At 39.8% G+C, this 19696-nt stretch overlaps 1 protein-coding gene across 5 annotated transcripts in view; it reads right to left on the bottom strand.

Annotated features, from left to right (window-relative positions):
• disp1 (dispatched homolog 1 (Drosophila)) overlaps positions 1 to 19696 on the bottom strand; it is an 81010-nt gene that overhangs the window by 47552 nt on the left and 13762 nt on the right. For all 5 annotated transcript variants that reach the window (XM_077552339.1, XM_077552341.1, XM_077552342.1 and 2 more), the window contains one exon: positions 19571 to 19636. The gene's annotated coding sequence lies outside the window, so the exon portion shown is untranslated. The remainder of the gene's footprint in view (positions 1 to 19570; positions 19637 to 19696) is intronic.

Below are 19696 nucleotides of genomic sequence, written 5' to 3'. Positions count from 1 at the left end.
AAAGATCAGCATAAGGAAGGCATCGATACTCTTGATTTACATTTATACAGTAAAAGATTGAAAGGCCCAAAATGATTACTTTATCGATGTGTACTTTCCTTTAAAATTGCAAGAGAACTTGGACAGCCTGTGATTAATAAAAAAACAAGAAAATCTTGCTTTCTCTCCTTCCCAATATTTGCCTTTAATAATGTACGTACAAATACACTGAAAATCTGAAACAAAACACTATTCATGGAATGAGTAATTTCTTCCATTAACATCAATCTGAATCAAAACATACTATGGCTCTTAACATTTTATGAGTCATGGCATAAAACTGGGAAAATTACAGACATCAATACTCTCATTAGCTGAACTCGTTTTTGAGCAGCATGCAAAATCAATGGTGAGCTGGTATTATTTGGCAGTATATCAACATGCATAGAAATTAGAAACAGATTTGAATCACTTCAACAGAATTGGCAGAATATTTTGCTCAGTATTCTAGCATGTTATTCTAAACAATAAAGTAGTATAGAGTAGACATTATATGACATTCTATGATATTCTTTACCGATTATGTAATTTCTCAAAACCCAATACTCGTGTCTTTTCCCTTCCTCCCCCCTTCTTTTCCGGGGGCCAGAGCCACTTGCTTGTCTGGGAAAGGACATGGTTCAATCAGAAATCCTCTTTCTGTTGTCTTTCAGAGGGAGACTAGTGTGGGAGGGACTGACCCGAAAGAAGATGTTGAAAGAGAGGTGGTATGCAAACAGAAGGTCCTTATCAAGCAGAAGAAAGGAAGCAGCAGACGGAAAGCATTGCAAATGAGGGGTACTTGCAAACCAAAGAGCCAAGCTGGAAAAGGAGATCTTAATTTGCTTGAACAGTCTTGGGGTTTGATTGACGACAAACGCAAACAGGGTGACAGGGAAGTTTGGTATAAAGGAGACGAACAACAGGCAGCTGGCATTGACTTAATCTAAAAAACAAAAATTCACACTAAATGTTGCTTTTTTGGGGGGGATTAGGAAAACCCTAACGTAATGTTGCATTATCCTTCATGAAAAATCATTTCAGTATGTCTGACTATGCAAAAATGTTTTGCCTAAAGAAATGTTTTTGCAACGGTACAGTATGTCTTTCTTTCAATTTGATAACTTTCATTTTGTTTTGACTAAGGGTGAATTTGTGCGTTAATTTTAAGTTAATTTAAAGTTCCTTTAACTCCACTATTGTTTTTAACGCATAATTAATAATCGCGTTTAACTTGGAAAGCCTCTACTGGGGGAATTCCAGTCGCAACAGGTCAACATTTATCAGTAATAAATTTAATAATAATGCATATATTTGTGAAGACTGGGGTCAAGTTGTATTTTACAATGTTTTAAATGTGCAGTTACTTCATGTCTAAGACTAGATAGCTCTTAATATGAAAAGAAAAATGCACTGAGCTGTCACCAATGTCTTACAAGTGCAATTATGCCAGCTAGTGGGAGTAAAATGACCAACACAAATTAATATCACACTGTTTTTGACAGTAAAGTACATCTTTTTAAACTCAATTATATGAATTATGAAATTACTGTATCAATGACTAAAAGATGCAGCCATATTTGTATTAGTTAACATTTTTTTGTCCACTTTTATGTTAAAAAGAGTTAACAAGAGTAAGAAAAGTCAAGCAATTAACTTATTCACAACATTTTCACTGAACCCTTAGCTCCCGGCTATTTTACAGGATTTTGACAGATTTTGCAAGGCCCACAGAATATTGTATTTTATTTCTATGAAAACATGGAACTTATCAAAAGAAAGATTAGAGTCTCTTTCATCAGGAAAAAAAGTATATTTTCAGTTTTGCCGCAATTAGCATTAGAATATTTCAGCATTATTCCTGTTGAAAACTGTCAAAAAGAGCTTGTTGCAACCTGCTGGCCATGTTATAATTACCATTGCTTTAAGCCACCTTTTCATGTCAGAAGCTGCATCAAAGCCTCCAGTATACTCTTGTATGAAAAACATAAAAAAAGGTATAAATACATTTTTGAGAGTGAAGTACAAAGTATTAAAAAACTTATTTAAACGTTTTCGGGTTTGAATGAGTTAAACAATGCGTTTTTAATCGGTTTTCGTTTTGCAGCAATTAGTATTAGAATATAGCTACGTTTCAACATTATTCACAAATTTGTTGAAAACACTGGGGATACTGCTTTTTTGCAATATGGCCCTGGCTTTTCTCTTATACTCTGCTGCCACCTGCTGGCCATTTTTGTAATAACTACCATTGCTTTAAGCATTCTCTTCAGTTTAGAGGCTGCATCAATGCCTTCTGTATGCTCTAGCATAAAAAACGTATAAATTCGTTTTTGGGACCATGGCAATATTTATAATAGAACATTTTTATACGTTTTGGGTGCAAATGAATTAATTACGATTAAAAAAAAACTGACATCCCTAGTTTTCACAGTTTATTTAATTTCCTTCAGAATGCATTCTGACACCGAATGGCTACAGGTATGAAAGCTTGATTTGGCATATTAAATCTGAGGTTTAGGGGTATAAAATCAGAGGCACCTGAGTGGCTCCTTACCCAGTGTGTGCCACTAACACTGGTGCATTTGCGTGTCCACTAATGTGGCTAGTCAAATGACGGTCAAATGGCAATAATTCTTCCTCTTCAATAATAGCAATATAATACACTTGGGAAAATTTCACATGGGCGGAGACTTTCTTCAATACCATAAATGATAGACCATTAAAAAAATAATCACAAATCTTCTGACTAGAGTACTTCACAACCAACTGATTTTGCTTACAAAGTCATGAAAATAACTAAAAAAACAGCATTTTTAAAATTATATATTAATCTCAAATTCAAATTCTGGTTGGTTCCCTTGTCCTCCCGGGTGACATCAGAGTGCCTTCTTGAGGCTGGTGGACCCTTTCGATTGAGCCCTGCACTGGCAATTCCCTTTCAGGTGAGTGATGACGAGTCCTCCCATACTGATTGTGCCGACTCAGCAACTACAGGCACCAGACGACTAACATGCATGTGTGACGGTGTTAACTCACTGTCGTGGGTGGGTTGTGTCAGGAAGGGCATCCGGTGTGAAAACCGTGCCAGACATATCTTGCGAGTTCTTCGCTGCGCTGACCCCTGACTGACAGGGACTAATCTGAAAGTCAAAACCAACCGACAAACATGTCACGAAGACACACCTGTTGGGATTAAGTTGCCTGATGTGGGGTCATTCACAGAGACAAGTAATTTATTATTAAGTCCCTGGACTAGTGTTGTCACGATACCAACATTTTGACTTCGATACTATACCTCTATACCGGTACTGAAACGGTACCTCGACAAAACTCTAAAACATCAGCAAAAGCAGCAAAATTAAAACTGACAAAAGAACTTCAAATTGTTTTTTATTTATTATTAATTCAAAATATTGGGATGTATACATGTTAATTTATGTACATACTGTATGTATTTGTTTATACTGTATGTGCTTTCACATTGCATGTCATATTCTTGAAGTACTGTATTTGACTGCATTTGATGTCATCCGTTTTAAATATTGTCAATACAGTGGCACTCCAATGACTCAATGTAACGTTTTGAGTGTGCGTGCATGTCTTTGCTCTTCTCCATTACGCTCATAATTAGTCCAATGTGTAATCAAATACTACAAACTGGGAACAAAATAATTCACACCACTTATTTTTAAGGGAAGTGTCAAAAATGCGTTACAACTTGTATCTGTTGCCCTGTCAGTCGTCTGAGCTTTTTCTATGCATAACTGTGATTTCCTACTGTGTGCCTGTTCATGGAACGCACCTTGAGTTCACTGTGTGTTGCTTACTCAAGGCGTTTTCCACATATCGGTAGACAGGCGGCAATGCGTGTATGTGTACCTCCCTTTAAAACAGAGTTGGCCGGGCTGTCTATAATGTATTTTTTAAGTACCAATACTAAGAAAAAATTATACAGAGCCAAAACATCAAGGTACGGTACTGGTACCGCTATCCCGTGCAACACTACCCTGGACCATCTACTATCACCATCTACAGGATTTAGATAGCCACGCCCACCACTGCCACTGCTCACAGGGTTAAATTACAGTAATTATATAGCATTATTGTGGGAATGCTTCAGCTTCCCACATATGTTATTGTGATTTTTATTCTCCACACTTTTTTGCCCTTTAACAACTTTCACATAATACTTCCAATTTACACCGTTCAAATTTCAACTTGCTTCGAAAATTCACGCCTTCCAGGGTGTATATCATTATAAACTTTTCCCAATTCATTTTAAATGGGACATACACTGAAATTCTTCTGTCCCATTTTCTACGCCCACTTCTATACGTACAACTTATTATTACCACCAGTACCCAGGAGGTCGCGGGTTCGAAGCCCATCTTCGACTGTAAATATATCCATTATGCTAAATGATATACATGTATACCAACTGACTACCATATCAAGAAATACATTATAATTTCACTGAAATTATTAAATACATGCTAGCTTTCAGCATCAGATAACACTTTTAAAAATGCATTCGCCATTAGTCACAATTTCAAACAAGTCACTTTAGCTCAGTGGTTAGAGCAATTGCCTTCAACCACGGAGTACCTGGGTTCAAACCCCGCTTGGATCACATTTCAGTACATATGATGGTTCGATACCAACAGACTATTAGATCAGGAATTGGATTATAATTTCACTGAAATGATAACATGCATGTCAGCTTTCAACATTAAATGACACTTTTCAAAATAAATACGTATTAGCCATGATTTTGAACAAGTCAATTTAGCTCAATGGTTAGAGCAATTGCCTTCCATCACGGAGTACCTTGGTTCAAATCCCAATTGGACCACATTTAGTACTTGAATTTATCTTTCAACTTACTTCATATACACATGAATTCAAATCTTAGCATTCGGCTAATAGCATTCAGCGTTTCAGCATTCCCTCGCAATTTCTGCAGAAATTGTACTTTTTTTAGTTCTTTTATAGTTCTGTTAATTGTTTTTGATCTGTGCTCTTTTCTCTGCCTGTCCACAAGTCTTCAAACTTCCGTGTTGCATAGAAAACATAAATATCCGATATTGACTAGCATTGCTCTGAAGGAAAAACTGCGATCAAACCTGAAAGATCACATCCGCGTGTCAAATTTCTACGCAGGCCTCAGAGGGCGGGGGACTGGATGGAGTTGGGAAGGCCAATTTTTTTGTGTAGTTGAAAATGTTGGAGGAGGTATGAGATCACATCCTGCTGTCATAAGCCTTTTGGATGTCTGACACACTCAAACATAGGTGGAAATATGGTGGAGAGGGAAAAACTAAATGAACGCGATGTGAGTATTTAGGACGGAAAGGTCATTAGGGTGACAAGATGGGAGTGGCGGGGAAGAGATCTGTGAAGATGTTTTTCCACAAATTCACTAGCAAAACTAGAAATAGTGACCAAGGTCTTGCCACATTTTACAGCTATAAAACAAAACAAGGCCTTTCTCCATGACTTGATGGTCACTTCAAGTTTTTCTTCACCAGTCGTCATGTGTTGTCTAAGGGCCTGCCCATCATTGACCTCATCATGGACAGATAATCTCATTCAAACCCCAAAAACGTATCCCAAAAATTAATTGATACGTTTTTAAAAAAAAAAAAGTATGCTAGAGCATGTTGCAACAAGCTCTTTTCACCAGTGTTTTCAACAGGTTTGTGAATAATGATGAAACTTAGCTATATTCTAATGCTAATTGCTGCAAAATGAAAACGGATACAAATATACTCTTCTGCGTTTTTATTGCAAGAGAACACAATATTCTGTGGACCTTTCAAAATCAGTCAAAATCCAGTAAAAATAGCTGGGAGTGAAAGAGTTCCATCCATCCATCTTCTTCCGCTTATCCGAGGTCCGAGCTTAGACTTCCCTCTCCCCAGCCACTTCAACCAGCAACTCCAGCGGGATCCCAAGGCTTTCCCTGGCCAGCCGAGAGACATAGTCTTTCGAGCGTGTCCTGAGTCGTCCCTGGGGCCTCCCACCAGTGGGACATGCCCGGAACACCTCTCCATAGAGGCGTCCAGGAGGCATCCGAACCAGATGCCCGAGACACCTCAACTAGCTCCTCTCAACGTGGAGGAGCAGCGGCTCTATTCCGAGTCCCTCCCAGAGAACCGAGCTTCTCACCCTATCTCTAAGGGAGAGCCCAGACACCGTGCGGAGGAAACTCATTCCGGCCGCTTGTATCCGGGATCTTGTTCTTTCTCTCACGAGCTGTGGGTCATAGGTGAGGGTATAAACATAGATCAACCAGTAAATCGAGAGCTTTGCCTTTTGACTCCGCTCCTTTTCCACCACAACGGACCGATACAAAGTCCGCATCACTGCAGCTGCACTGATCCGCCTGTCGATCTCCCGCTCCATCCTGCCCTCACTCGTGAACAAGACACCGAGATACTTGAACTCCTCCACTTGGGGCAGGATCTCCCGACCCGGAGAAGGCACACCACCCTTTTCCAACTGAGGACCATGGTCTTGGTTTTGGAGGTGCTGATCTTCATCCCAAATGCGAACCGCTCCAGTGAGAATTGGAGATCACAGCCCGATGAAGCCAACAGCACCACATCATCTGCAAAAAGCTGAGATGCAATGCTGAGGCCTTCAAACTGGACCCCCTTAACGCCTCGGCTGCGTCTAGAAATTATGTCCATAAAAGTTATGAACAGAATCGATGATAAAGGGAAGCCCTGGTAGAGTCCAACCCTCACTGGAAACGAATCCGACTTATTGCCGGCAATGCGGACCAAACTCTGACACCGGTCGTACAGGGACCGAACAGCCCGTATCAAAGGGCTCGGTACCCCGTACTCCCGAAGTACCCCTCACAAGACTCCCCAAGGGACACGATCAAACAAAACACATGTGGACTGGTTGGGCCAACTCTCATGCACCCTTGAGGACCCTGCCGAGGGTGTAGAGCTGGTCCACTGTTCCACGGACGGGACGGAAACCACACTGCTCCTCCTGAATCCGAGGTTCGACTACCCGACGGACCGTCCTCTCCATCACCCCTGAATAGATCTTACCAGGGAGGCTGAGGAGTGTGATCCCTCTATAGAATGAATGAGTTATAATACAAATTGACTTCACAGGATGTTGACTGCATGTTTTTTCCTTAGTTTTAACTTAGGACTGTTTTACATTAAGGGTTGTTGTTCACCACCACAGGACAGAACAGGACAAGCTCAGTAAAACAAGTCAGTCAGATGAAACTGCTTTTCTTCATTTCTTCACAGAGCTGGGTGGTAACGAGCTACAATTAGTCTGTTATTTTTACTCAAGTAGCTTTTTATATAAATAGGACTTGTCAAAATATTTCCAATGCATCATAATTGTACTTTTACTTAAGAACTTTTGGTAAGAAAGGAAAGTATTTTGATTCCATTAAATTGAGACACACTATATTCTGCTCGCTAATTTTAATTTTATGTCCAACCCAGAATAATACTGAGCAAAAGATCAGCTTTGGCTTCATCCCGTCAGCCCTTTTTCTTTTCAAGTGTAATTATTTATGTATGCACGCACACACGCACACAGGAATTGATAATCCAATAGCATGGGTGCTACTTCAAAAGCTAAACACATTTCAAATTAAGGTCTTAATATGCAATTTAAAAGTATGGTTTTAATCAATTCAATGCAATAGTTTCGTTTTCTTTAGTGCAGTAAGTATGACTTCCTTCGACTCAAATCCAGGCAGTCTCTGAGCCATGGAAACATGACCTTGCATATGCATGCCATGGGAAAAAGTTATTGCCACCTTTGAGTGAAACCATAATGCTCAAGCAATAAAATGGTGCAAAGTATTTTAATTGCCTTTTGCCAAAGTTGACTTTGTTAGTTGTCTATGTACATAATATTTATCTATAGTGCAAAATGGCAATAAAAGAAGGCGAGGGGAGAGAAAAAATCTTAAAATGTTTGGGTGGGGGGCAGTTATGGTCTGGCATTAATCTTAGGAGTCATTAAAAATGAGAGGGAAATTATTATTGACAGGCTTAAGGAATTACATCATGCTTTGGGTCTTAGAGCCTCCCTTGAAGCGCATAATAATGATAGAAGCAGCGGTGCACTCCAGTGATATCTGCACTTTTGAGGTTGGTGCCGTTCCAACTTTTGAATAGAAAAACTGGCAGCATTGCAGAGCTGACATTAAAATAGATGTTTCCAGTGACTTGGTGACCAAAAAGAAATCCCACATTGTGTTGTAACCACTGCAAATGTGCATGGGGCTACATACAATCCAAGAGCTGTTATACAATGCAGCATTGTGTGCAGCTGGTAAAAACCATCACATCACTTTGTGGTTTTTAAATCAAGGATTTGTTGGACATTTCAAGGGTGTGCTGTGTTATTTCCACAGTGGGGAGATGGCCATTGTATCAAATAACTTCCAGGAATCTGATGGCAAGATTCACAAGCATCTGCCAAGCAAGCTGTTTTCACCATTGTACAGCTTCACAAAGTAAAAAGAAAAACACAAAATGCATGTACAGTAATAGTACTTTTCCGTTCATGTTAGATTGCAGATAATCAGCAATAATAGCATTGGAAGAAAATGGGCTCGACTGCTATTGAATCATTTTGACTCCTCGCCCAGTAATTAAACTTCAGACTCTTGAGTCAAGAATCCAAGACTCATTATTTAAAGATATTAAACTAAACTATTATCCATCCACAAATAGGGAAGAGGTAAAACAAACAAACAAACAAAAAAACAGGAATTGCCCCCATTTGGCTACATGTCCTTTTAATGTTGGATTACATATTAGTCAGGAAGGTGACAGATGTGTTTAGTTTTAAGATCCGACGTTAGTAATAATCTTTGGTGTCATCTATCTATACTACTATAACTTCCCAAATCCACATTCATCATCACATTCATGGCTTCATTCAGAGATAGTAGGTGAAATCTGACTTGTTAGGAGTTTGAAACAAATGATCAAACATTCACACAACCTATATGCATTTTTTTTTCATTTCAGCAAAACATTAACTGTCAGTGTAAAAATAAAGTAATCACTGTTCCAAATAAAGTAACAAATGCGGGGGGAAATTGCATGCTTACTCTTTGGGGATTTTTTTCTTTTTATGGGTTCCTGGTGCAAATGTTTCTCATTATGCAGAGCTCTACACTAACTTTTACACTGGTAGCACTGGTGCTACCAACTTTTTCAGTTGGTCGCACCACATGGGTTTTGGTCAAACCCTTTTTGGGGGAGATACGGCATGACCGTATTTCTTAATGTATAGTCTCAATTTGCATAGCGTAGTTTCAGATGACGTAAAGCTTGACAGCGAAAAAGTTTGACAGCGACTCGACATACAGCTGCAAAATATTTGACTAACAAGATTTGTCTGCAATAAAACAGGTAAATTATTTTATTTTACTTTAAAATAAATTGAAAAAGGCTTTGCTTTTGTGAACATTAGTTTGTTCAATGCAGAGGGGCCAGCTCTTAGCCTGCCTAGTATCAGTCAAATCTGGCCCTTAACACTATTTTGGAATAGGTCATCCGATGCGGTGTTTCCCAACCAGGAGTATGTGAGCACATTTCTAGGGGGAATATGGAAACTCAGGTGATTGATGAAAATAAAATAAAGCTGCTATACTATGACTGACTATTATTCTTGTTCAATGTTCTGATTAATGCCTGTTTTAAAGGGGACTTTTGTAAATGTATTTTTGATGGTAATTGTTAAAAGAATATATATATTTTAGGGGTGTTAACTCTTTCACTGCCACTGACGTTTAAAGACGTCAAGTAAAAACCTACGCTTCACTGCCAATGACGTCAAAAGACGTCATCCAATGATTTTTTTATTTTTTTTTGAAACGGGTAGAGGAAACCCTTCCGCATGTCTGATGAAAGTTTCAAGTCTGTCTGTTGTGCCTAATGACTATTTTTGGCCCCTAGAGGGCAGCGATGACTCTCTTTTGACAAGATCGGGTGGGCGTCAGTAGAGGCGGTGCTAGAGCGTCGAGCAGGAGATGAGAATGGAAGACAAAGGAAAAATGGCGGCCGGTCGCGAGGAGCTCACACCCGAGACGTTTTTTTCAAAGACCAAAAGCATCGCTGAAAAAGCACATTGTTGACGACGATGATCATCGATGATGAAGATGAGGGTGACTCCGTGGTTGGAAAGCATTGACGCGGCAGTAGAAGACGTTAGATGGAGCTAGATGGAGCTAGATGGAGGAGGGAACGGGCAATGGCGAGCGTTTGCAAGCAGCTCTACACTTACAAGACGAAAGGCATCGACCAACGCTAAAATAGTACATTGATGACGACGGTGATCATCCTCGATGATGATGAAGGTGAATCCGAGCTTGACGGCGAAATTGGAACCGCTAACGCGGCGGCTATGACGGTGTCGTAACGCGGAGCGCAACCGAGCACGCACAGGCGGACGTTCGATCGGACGACGGAGAGTGCCCCGAGTCCAATGCATATTCATCGGAGGAAGTGTGTACAGTCTGCTACTTGCTTTTTATTCCCCGGAAAAAAAGGCCATCAAGAAAGTGTAACGTTTGCACGCAAAACGGACCAATGTGAAAGTGAAAGTAAACTGTTGTGCGAGTCCTGGCGTCTCCTTGCACGCAGGAGAGCGTTACAAAAGGAAAAACTGTATTTGAAACATCCACATAATTGTAAGTAGTACCACAGTTGCACACATTTGTAAATAGTTTGCGAAATTGTTTTGTCAAATTGTTACACTGTTGAATGGAAATAAATGTATTTTGCAATCAAAAAACACTTTTTCATTGTTGGTGAAAGCGTTTTACAGAAGTAAAGCACTATTTAGGTGTTTGTGGCATCATTCATGGACAAAAAGAAGTGTACAATTCACTAGAGTGCATGAAATAACATCGTTTCACAAAAAGCTCTTTTTCTCCGTTTTTTGTTTCAAAAGAGAGAATTTCGGTGAAAGTAACCATTTTCTATTGTTGATTACTGAAGAACGGAATAAGGTAGAAACAAACTTTTTTTTTCTGATGAAAGCTGAGAGTCCAATCTTTCATTTGGTAGTATGTGTGTTTCCATAGTCCAAACACAACATTTTCTGTGGACCTTGAAAGATCACTCAAAATGCTTAAATCGGCTGGCAGTGGGGACAACCCGTTTCTGAAAACGTCTGGCAGTGAAAGAGTTAAAAAAAAATCGTTTCGGCAATATATCACGATATTACAGTGCCGATTCAATATGCAGCCGAATTGATTTTTAAACATAAATTTTTGATGGAAATATTCAACAAAACGTCTTACTTATGTTTCACACTTTAAGTATGAAAGAATTTCAATGCTGTTCAAACATGAAACAGATTGCAACGTGTTTTGCTAAATACAGCTATTAGCCTGAAGTACATTTTCATACAAATCTTACAGTGTACATGTATAAGTTTACTGATTAGTATTTTCTAAATTTGAGTTAAAAACAAAAACAAAAAAATCGCAGTAATTGACTTACAGGTTCGTATCGGGATTAATTGATATCGAATCGAATCGTGACATGGATTGTGATACAGATCGAATCGTAAGGTACGAGGCAATTTACACCCCTAATATATATATACAGTGCTGCTCAAAAGTTTGCGAACCATGCAGGCATGGTCAGATTTTTTTGTATAAAATATTAAAATAACCTTATTAATGTTTGGTCATACCTCAAGCTACAATGCTGACATTGAAAATAATGGACTTGAACAAAAAGAATGATAATAATGTCATTCATTCTTGAACAAAAATTGTTGATTTAAGAAAAACTCACATTACATGGGTGCAAAAACATGTGAGCTTCTCACTTAATCGGACATTGCACCTCCTTTTGCAATGAGAACTTCCTCCAAACACTTTCTTTAGTGATTTATCCGCCTTTCAGATCTACTTTGGGGGAATTTTTGTCACTCTTCCTTGCAAAATGCAGCCATTTGAGAGAGGTTGGATGGGCGTCCAGCATAAACTGCCCGCTTCACAGTATTTTGAAAGAATTTAAGTCAAGATTTTGACTGGGCACATCCAGAACATGAATCTTGTTCTTCCGCCATTCCTTGGTTGTATTGCTGGAATGCTTTGGATTATTGTCATGTAGCATGATCCATCTTCTACCAGGCTGTAACTTCACAAAGGACGGCTTCAGGTTATGTTCCAGGATTTCACAATATTCCTCTGAATTCATAATTCCCTGGACTATGTGGAGTTGTCCAGGTAATGCGGATGAAAAGCCAGCCCAGAACTTAACATTCTCACCACCCTGCTTCACTGTAGGGAGAAGGTTATTTTGCTGGTATGCAGTGTTGACTTTTCACCAAACATGACTATTTTAGTTGTGACCAAACAGTTCAATTTTGGACTCATCTATCCACAGAAGGGACTTCCAAAAAGCTTCAGATTTGTCCAGGTACTCGCTGGCAAAGTTGAGATGGGCAGCTTTGATCTTTTTTGTGAGCAGAGGCTTCTACTTAGCAAGCCTTCCATGAAAGCCTTGTCAATTGACTTTTCTTCTGATTGTTGAAGCATGCACATGTGTCCCAGATGCAGCAAAAGTTGTCTGCAAATCCCTTGATCTGATGTTCAAGTTGGCTTTATACATGAATTATCATTTTTCTTGTGGTTCTTGCGGATATTTTAGAAAGTCGTCCACTTCTAGGCAGGATTGTAGTAATATTCAGTGTTCTCTATTTGCAGATGATCTGCTTCACAGTGGAATGATGAAGAAATGGTTTTTTTTTTAGATGACTTCATAGCTTTCCCCAGACAGATGTGCTGTCACTACCCACTTCCTGAGGTCCCCTGAGATTTCTCTTCCTCTCAGCATGACTGACCTGTATGGGTTCACCTGGGTAAGACTAAAGTGATGTGGTTTTGTCTCGGTTTCAGTCAGTGATGCACAATATATTTGTTTTAAGCTATGCAGCTCAGGGTTCACTTGCTTTTGCACCTACATAAATTGACCAAAAACTATTTTTAATTACGTTTTGACTACACAATTGATTAAAAAAAAATTAAAAATAGCGGCTAGTTGCTAACTCCGGAGACTTGTGTCGTATTATACAATGACAGACTTAATTAACTTTATTAGCGTCCTTAATTGGCAAAGTTGTGTTGATGTTGGAAGTTGAGAGTTGCATGAGGACAAGTCAAGCTGGCCGCCTTTGAGCTGCGACACCTTCCACGCGCTGCATGGGTCAATTTCAAAATACAAATAACAAAGCAATTACATCGATGTCAGTGTATTACTTGGAAGGCTTTTATTTTGAAGTTGGCCTCCACAGCGTGTTCAGCGGACTATGCATGACTAGACCCGTGGCACTTGATGCATACGGATCACGGCTCAAAGATGAACTGTTGCACCACTCATTTAAACATGTAGTCGCGCCGTGCGATTGGATACATTTTTCACCAGCACAGGCTGTACAGTAGAGCCCTGTTATGTGTCCAACTCCTCATATTCCTATTATTAATATATCTAAAGTTTGGAGGGAGAATGATTGAGAAGCTTCATCTGAACCTGATAACAAACCATCTTTAGGTCCTGACCCAACACAAGTTTTGAATGTGTGGTGGTCAAAGTCTCTTTCCCCTCTGAGATGACCATTGTTGTGGGGGCTGATAAATATTTACTCTTCCCAGCTTGGCAGTGAAATGAGTGGGGGGGAAAGGGACCTATTGTGACAAAAGGGGTCAGAGACGCTGACAAGACAGTAGGGTCTTTCTTTCCCCTGGTGTCCAATACACTACTGGCCCGAAACGGGGATATACTGTATATCCAATGGCAGTATTGGCTTAAACTGAAAGGAAAAAGAGGGAGTGTGATGACTGAATAATGAACAGACAGACCAGAAGACTTCAAAAAGATAGGCCCAGGAAAATAAAAAACAACCTTTTGAAAAGTGCAAAAGAGACGGTTCCCTTTTGAGAGTTGTTTGCATGAGAGACTACCAGCGGAAATCAGAACACAAAAGCCCAAAAGGACTCACAAAACTAGACAATGCGGGACTTAAGTATAAAAGGTTATGAATACCTCAGAATCCATGTTTACCTCCAAACATCAGCTATTAGCAGCAACTACAAAGGTCAAATTAGATCATTCCTCATCCCAACAGACAAACCACATTATAAACGCAATATGCAGTTTCTAAAGAACAACATAAAGACAGTAGCAGTCACGAGTACAGATGGCTTGACCGCATAACCAAAAATAATCAAGTGGAGAGAACCTACCATAAGCTTAACAGCAGAGAAGTGATGAAGAGAAAGTGGGTGTGAATTTGACACCCTGTACAAAAAATAACAGACAACATTGCAAAACAGGCTGGAATCCACAGGGGAAGAGGAAAGTGGGAAGGACACATCAGACTTCAATCTCAAGATCAATCTCGACTGAGGTTAACAAAAACGGTTATACATGGGCCCAGCTGAAGAAAACAGCTGAAAACCAAAATTGCTCGAGGGGTGCCGATGTTGCCCCACTTAGGAATCTTTCTGGGCCTTTTAACACTGCACCAAGGTCTGAGTCTCCTATTGAGCCACAACAAATCTACCGTAGTTGAGGTGGCCCACTGGCCCTGTAAGAACAAGTACTGGCCCTCATACTGTATAATCACAAAACAAAACCTATAGAAATTCGCAGCCATAAAAATGTATCTGAATTTCCCCATTTTCAAAATCATGTCAAGAATATTATCACTGGGCCAGAGAGATGGACCCTCTCAGGTTAGCTTCCCGCTAGTTAGCTGCTACGACAGAGCTAGATTTAAAAATGTTAAAAACAAGTGCACGACAATAACAGTAGCGCCATTAAGTGTTGGTGTGTGTTGTGCTGTCCTAAAACTTTTATGATGAATAAAAACACAGTTGACTATTGGACACAGTTGACTATTGACAGTTGACACTATTATTGGACATAAAAATATGGTGAAAAATCAATTATCACTGTTTCCGCTGTTGTTCTAGTCCGTGGTCCTGCTACTGCTAGTATTAATCTACAAAAGCTACTTACTATATGTAGGATTTTGCCCCAAAATATCTTTACAATAGTCTTTTTATTTGACCATTTATGACTCAAACATCTTCTAATTAGCAAATTAACATCTTAGCTGTTCACAATTGGTACTCCTGCAAACATCTAATAGTTTACAGACTGGATTCAGGTTCGAGTTTCCTGCACTCTGTCTGTGAAAGCGATGTCATCTGCCTTCTCATGGTGTTCCAGTCAGAGTAAATGTCGCCTTATTTTCCTCGGTGACGATAGCCTATTTTAGCTACTGCATGCTAACGGAATGTGAACAATATTATGTCAACAGCATTCACGGCCGTATAAAACTTTTCTTAACTCTGTAAACACGGCTAATTGGTTATGACGATCCCAGCCTCTGTGCTGAGTCTTCAGTAATAAAGTTGTGCTCATACAAGTGGGCACAATGTGCACGTGAAGAAGTGCAGTTTTATTTTTCGGCGACACGTGGCAGTAATGATTCAAAATTCAATTTCTTATATAGAGCAGCTTGGCTTGAAGCGATCGGGCCAGCTGAAGTTAGAGACAAGTTGCAGTTGAACATGTGCTGGTTGCGTTTTCTTGCGTCATCAAAACATCTTGTTCTACCACATTGTTTGGGTGATAAAAATTCAGTTCTGAAAAAATAAAAGAATGCACTTTTGAGACATTTTTTGTGGCTCTGACTTAGAAATTCTTAATAGCCCAGTCGGGACAGCATTTGAATGTAGGCAGTGACTACAAAATAATGAAAAATATTCGATTTGAGAGCTTCGTCACCATGACTTCAGAAAGTGCCTCCAATAGTGAGATGACATGTTTAAGAAGACACTGCCCCCTTCTCAGACTGAAATATACCTCAAAGCGAACTGTAGCTCGCAAACTGCATTAAACTATCCAAGTTCTATTTCCTTCTTTTCTGCTGTATGTCTCCTAAAAAAACAACACACCATCAACAGATAAACTTAAAAGCAAACCTCATCATAAAGCCATTGCAGCTGAAAGGTTTAATGAAGCAAACACAGTGATTGTCAACATTGCCTGAGGCAATTCAGACAAGACAGAGCTGTATAAACATCCCAAACCATTCATTAGGCAAATAAAGCTTAGTGGAGAACCTGAGGCCTTGGAAGACGGATCTATAGTCATTTACAGGTCCGCATGATCAAAGTTAAAAAGGTTGTGTTTTGTGTGATGATATGGCAGCCGGGCTTACCACAGTTGTACAGTCAGCCTAGTGATTAAGGGTTCCCATGCATGAGACAGTCAACACAGCTGTTTAACAGAAAGCTGGCGGAATCAGTCACTGAATAATACAAACTGAATCATGCTGTTTGAGTCAACAAGTTTAAAGACTTACCGATAAAACATTGTTTTTATTGTCTACCACCACCACCATTATTATTAGCTTTGGAACAAACAGTAACTTTGTCTGGGATGTCTTTATCCCAAAAAGAGAAATTAAAGATGATTACATCCGGAGTGCCAGTTATATGTAAAATAAAAAAATAAAAAATGTTCTGTGAGGTCACCAAGGGCTGTAAGCACCTATACCTGCTCACTGACCCACAATTGTAACTGGGTGAAAAACAAACATCCTCAACTTTCCCCCCAGGGCTTGTCTAGACACGACAGAGAAAAAAGGTCGTTGTTTGAATGAATGTCCTGTACACATACATCTTATATTACGATATTAAGAGTTTGAACACACAGAATATATAAAGTATATTATTTGGTAAGTAGTGTTAGGAACATCCAGGTGCTATTTCACCAAGTTCAAAGATGCAACAATGAGTTTGCTTTAGTTTTTTGGACAGCAATGGCTTCCTCTGTGGTGTCCTCACATGACAGCCTGATTTACTGATGTTAGCAAGATGTAGAAGCTGATCTGTTAGCCAGGCGCACCCAGGACTGAATCTGCTAAAAGTGCAAGAATGTCATTTCAGCAGCGCAATTTTGGAGCTTCCAGGGTCCTAAAGTGCGACCAAAATAAATAAATAAATCTGAGGTTGCACAGGTGCGACCAGCCTTTCAAATGGTGGTGGAGGAAGTCTATGCAACAACGAAAGCCTCCATTTGGATCAACTACAGTATACATTGCACACATAATAGTCTGAACTAGTGACGTACCCAATATTCGGCCACCGAAAATTTTGGCAATGGCAAAAATAGCAATTTTCGGCATTCGGCCGGAATAAAATTAAAGCCGAAAGAATATGGCCGAAATAGGATGTTGTGGTGATGCAAGCACAAAAAATGAAAAAATACGCTGCAAGCAAGTGTCTGTTTGAACGCGAGGGTGAGTGTCCGTTTCGCTTCTAGCTGACTTTTTACCGTGTGAGTTTGCACATGTCGGTTGCAGCAGGTCCCGGGGGCGCACACCAGAGGAGAGGGGAGTTGTTTTTTAAGCGGTTCGAAAAAAAGAGTGTACTGCAGTATAGGTGAGCCACTCTTTCTCCTGCAGCGCCTTTATAAGAGCACCTCGAACGCTTCCACTTTTTCACCGGCATCCCGGTGGCCGTGCTAAATACTTTAGCTAATGTTAGCACTATTGCCATCAACGGTTTTAAACACAGAAACACTAAACGCTATCTCCGGGTTGCTACAGACCTGTACAGGACGCTGTGTGTGGCTTTGCAGTCCATTCCCGAAGCCAATTAGCTGGTGCGAAATTTTTATTTTATTTTTTTTTAAACACTGGTGAATATGTAAATGTATGGATTTTAAGTACGCCGCACCTTGTACCGCCGCACGCATCCATGCCAGCCTGTGCGAACTACATTGACTATAAAGTGCAATCGCACCGCCAGAAAATGCTCAACCCTCGTTTGGTGTTTAATGTACCATTAGCTGCGATGTGGGCACATTTCAATTTATATTGTGCTTTGTTAAAATGCCAGTGCTAAATAAATATTTTATAATAGTATTATAATTTTAATTAATTATAATAAATGCAGTAATAGTAAAAGTTTGCTCTTTTTTTTCCTCTCTCGCCGTTTCAGTTTTCGGCCAATCATTTTTCATTTTCGGTTTTGGCCAAAATTTTTCATTTCGGTGCGTCCCTAGTCTGAATCAATCAGAGAAAGTGAAGGGTATGGCCACCGTCTGATTGGCCGTGGTCCAGATATTCACTAGCACACTGGTTCTCAACCCCGGTCCTTGGGTACCCCTATACAGCCTGTTTTCCATGTCTCCCCAGCCAACACAGCTGAGGATCATTGTCAGGCTTCATGTAGATCTTGCTAATTACCTGATCGTTTGAAACACCTGTGTTGCAGACTGGATAGGGGTACTCGAGGACCGCGGTTGAGAACCACTGTACTAGCGTATGTGAGTTTGGAGATGCATGTGACAGACAGGGCTTGCCTTGAACCCAAACTTGAGCAAAAAGTGCAGTCGAGGCACAACAGTGCAAAAATCATGCTGTCTAAATAGCATCTTGATATGCCACAGCTGTGAGGTGGGATAGATTATACTGACAAAGGAGAAATAATCACTAACTCAAGTCAGGTTTCCATCCAATTGTTTCGATTTTTTAAGCGAATTTACTGAAAATGTGCAAAACGGACATGCGACTTACGCCCGTTTCCGTCTGTTCTTTTGCGAATATTGAGAGGGGACTCTGCCGATGTAGGTGGCGGTATACATCATAGAGATGTGATCCACCAGTAATTTAAAAGGAGAAGAAGAAGACCAGGAAGTTACTGCACCGTGCAATGACGTCGTATGAGTCTGCTTTTGTAATTCTTGATAAATCGTAGCGTTTCTTTGCTGTTTTCCATTTAAAATTGCATTAATATTCGCTTATTTAATTAATTCCAAAAATATTTCTGTTATGTCCCCCCTGCCCCCAAACATACCTTTACTTTATCATCCTCCATAGCTTTGTGATTACAAACGTACGTGTGACGTAATATCCAGTCAAAACGTGCGATGTGTATCCGGTCTTTTCATCAATTATAGCCAAATTTTGCATTTTCCGTTTTTCCGATACACTTCAAAATCCACCCCCTCCAAGCGTAAAAATCTTGTGGCGAATTTTGGGCCCCTTTTCGAATTTCTAGTGTTTCCATTCAGATCTTGAAAATTTGAATAAAAATGGGTGGATTTGGTCAGATTTGTCAACAGTATTTGTGGAAAATGACCTTTTGTCTATGTAGAAACGTTTTTCAGTTCTTTGAGTCCAGCTCACGACAAATGGGAACAAAAACAAATGTGTTGTTTATATTTTTGTTCAGTGTAATAACTTTTCAAAACCTTTCATAGATAACAGAGAGAAAAAACAACCCTAAAGCACCCAGCCACATTTACAGCATTTAACAACGCTAAAATACTTTCAGCATTACACCTTGACATGCTTTGTGAACTCCAGTACTATCATTATAAATACCTAACCTAACTTACAGTTAACAACAACCTTAGGAAGATGCTACAATCGCAGTACATATGGGGACTATTTAAGAGGGAAACCATAGCTGATATATGGTCTAAAAGCTGAGAGTTTCAAGGCTTACCTGTGGGATATGGGACCACGCTTTGCATCTATTCATGTCTTCAGAGGTCCGAATTCCTTATAGAAACTGAAAAACAGTGATAGAAACCGAGAAAGAAAAACAGTTTGGACCAGTCGTTCTTTTCTT

This window comes from Vanacampus margaritifer, chromosome 19 (genome assembly GCF_051991255.1).
Source record: "Vanacampus margaritifer isolate UIUO_Vmar chromosome 19, RoL_Vmar_1.0, whole genome shotgun sequence".
In the NCBI taxonomy this organism is placed as follows: Eukaryota; Metazoa; Chordata; class Actinopteri; order Syngnathiformes; family Syngnathidae; genus Vanacampus; species Vanacampus margaritifer.
This window is presented reverse-complemented; position numbering and strand designations above follow the sequence as displayed.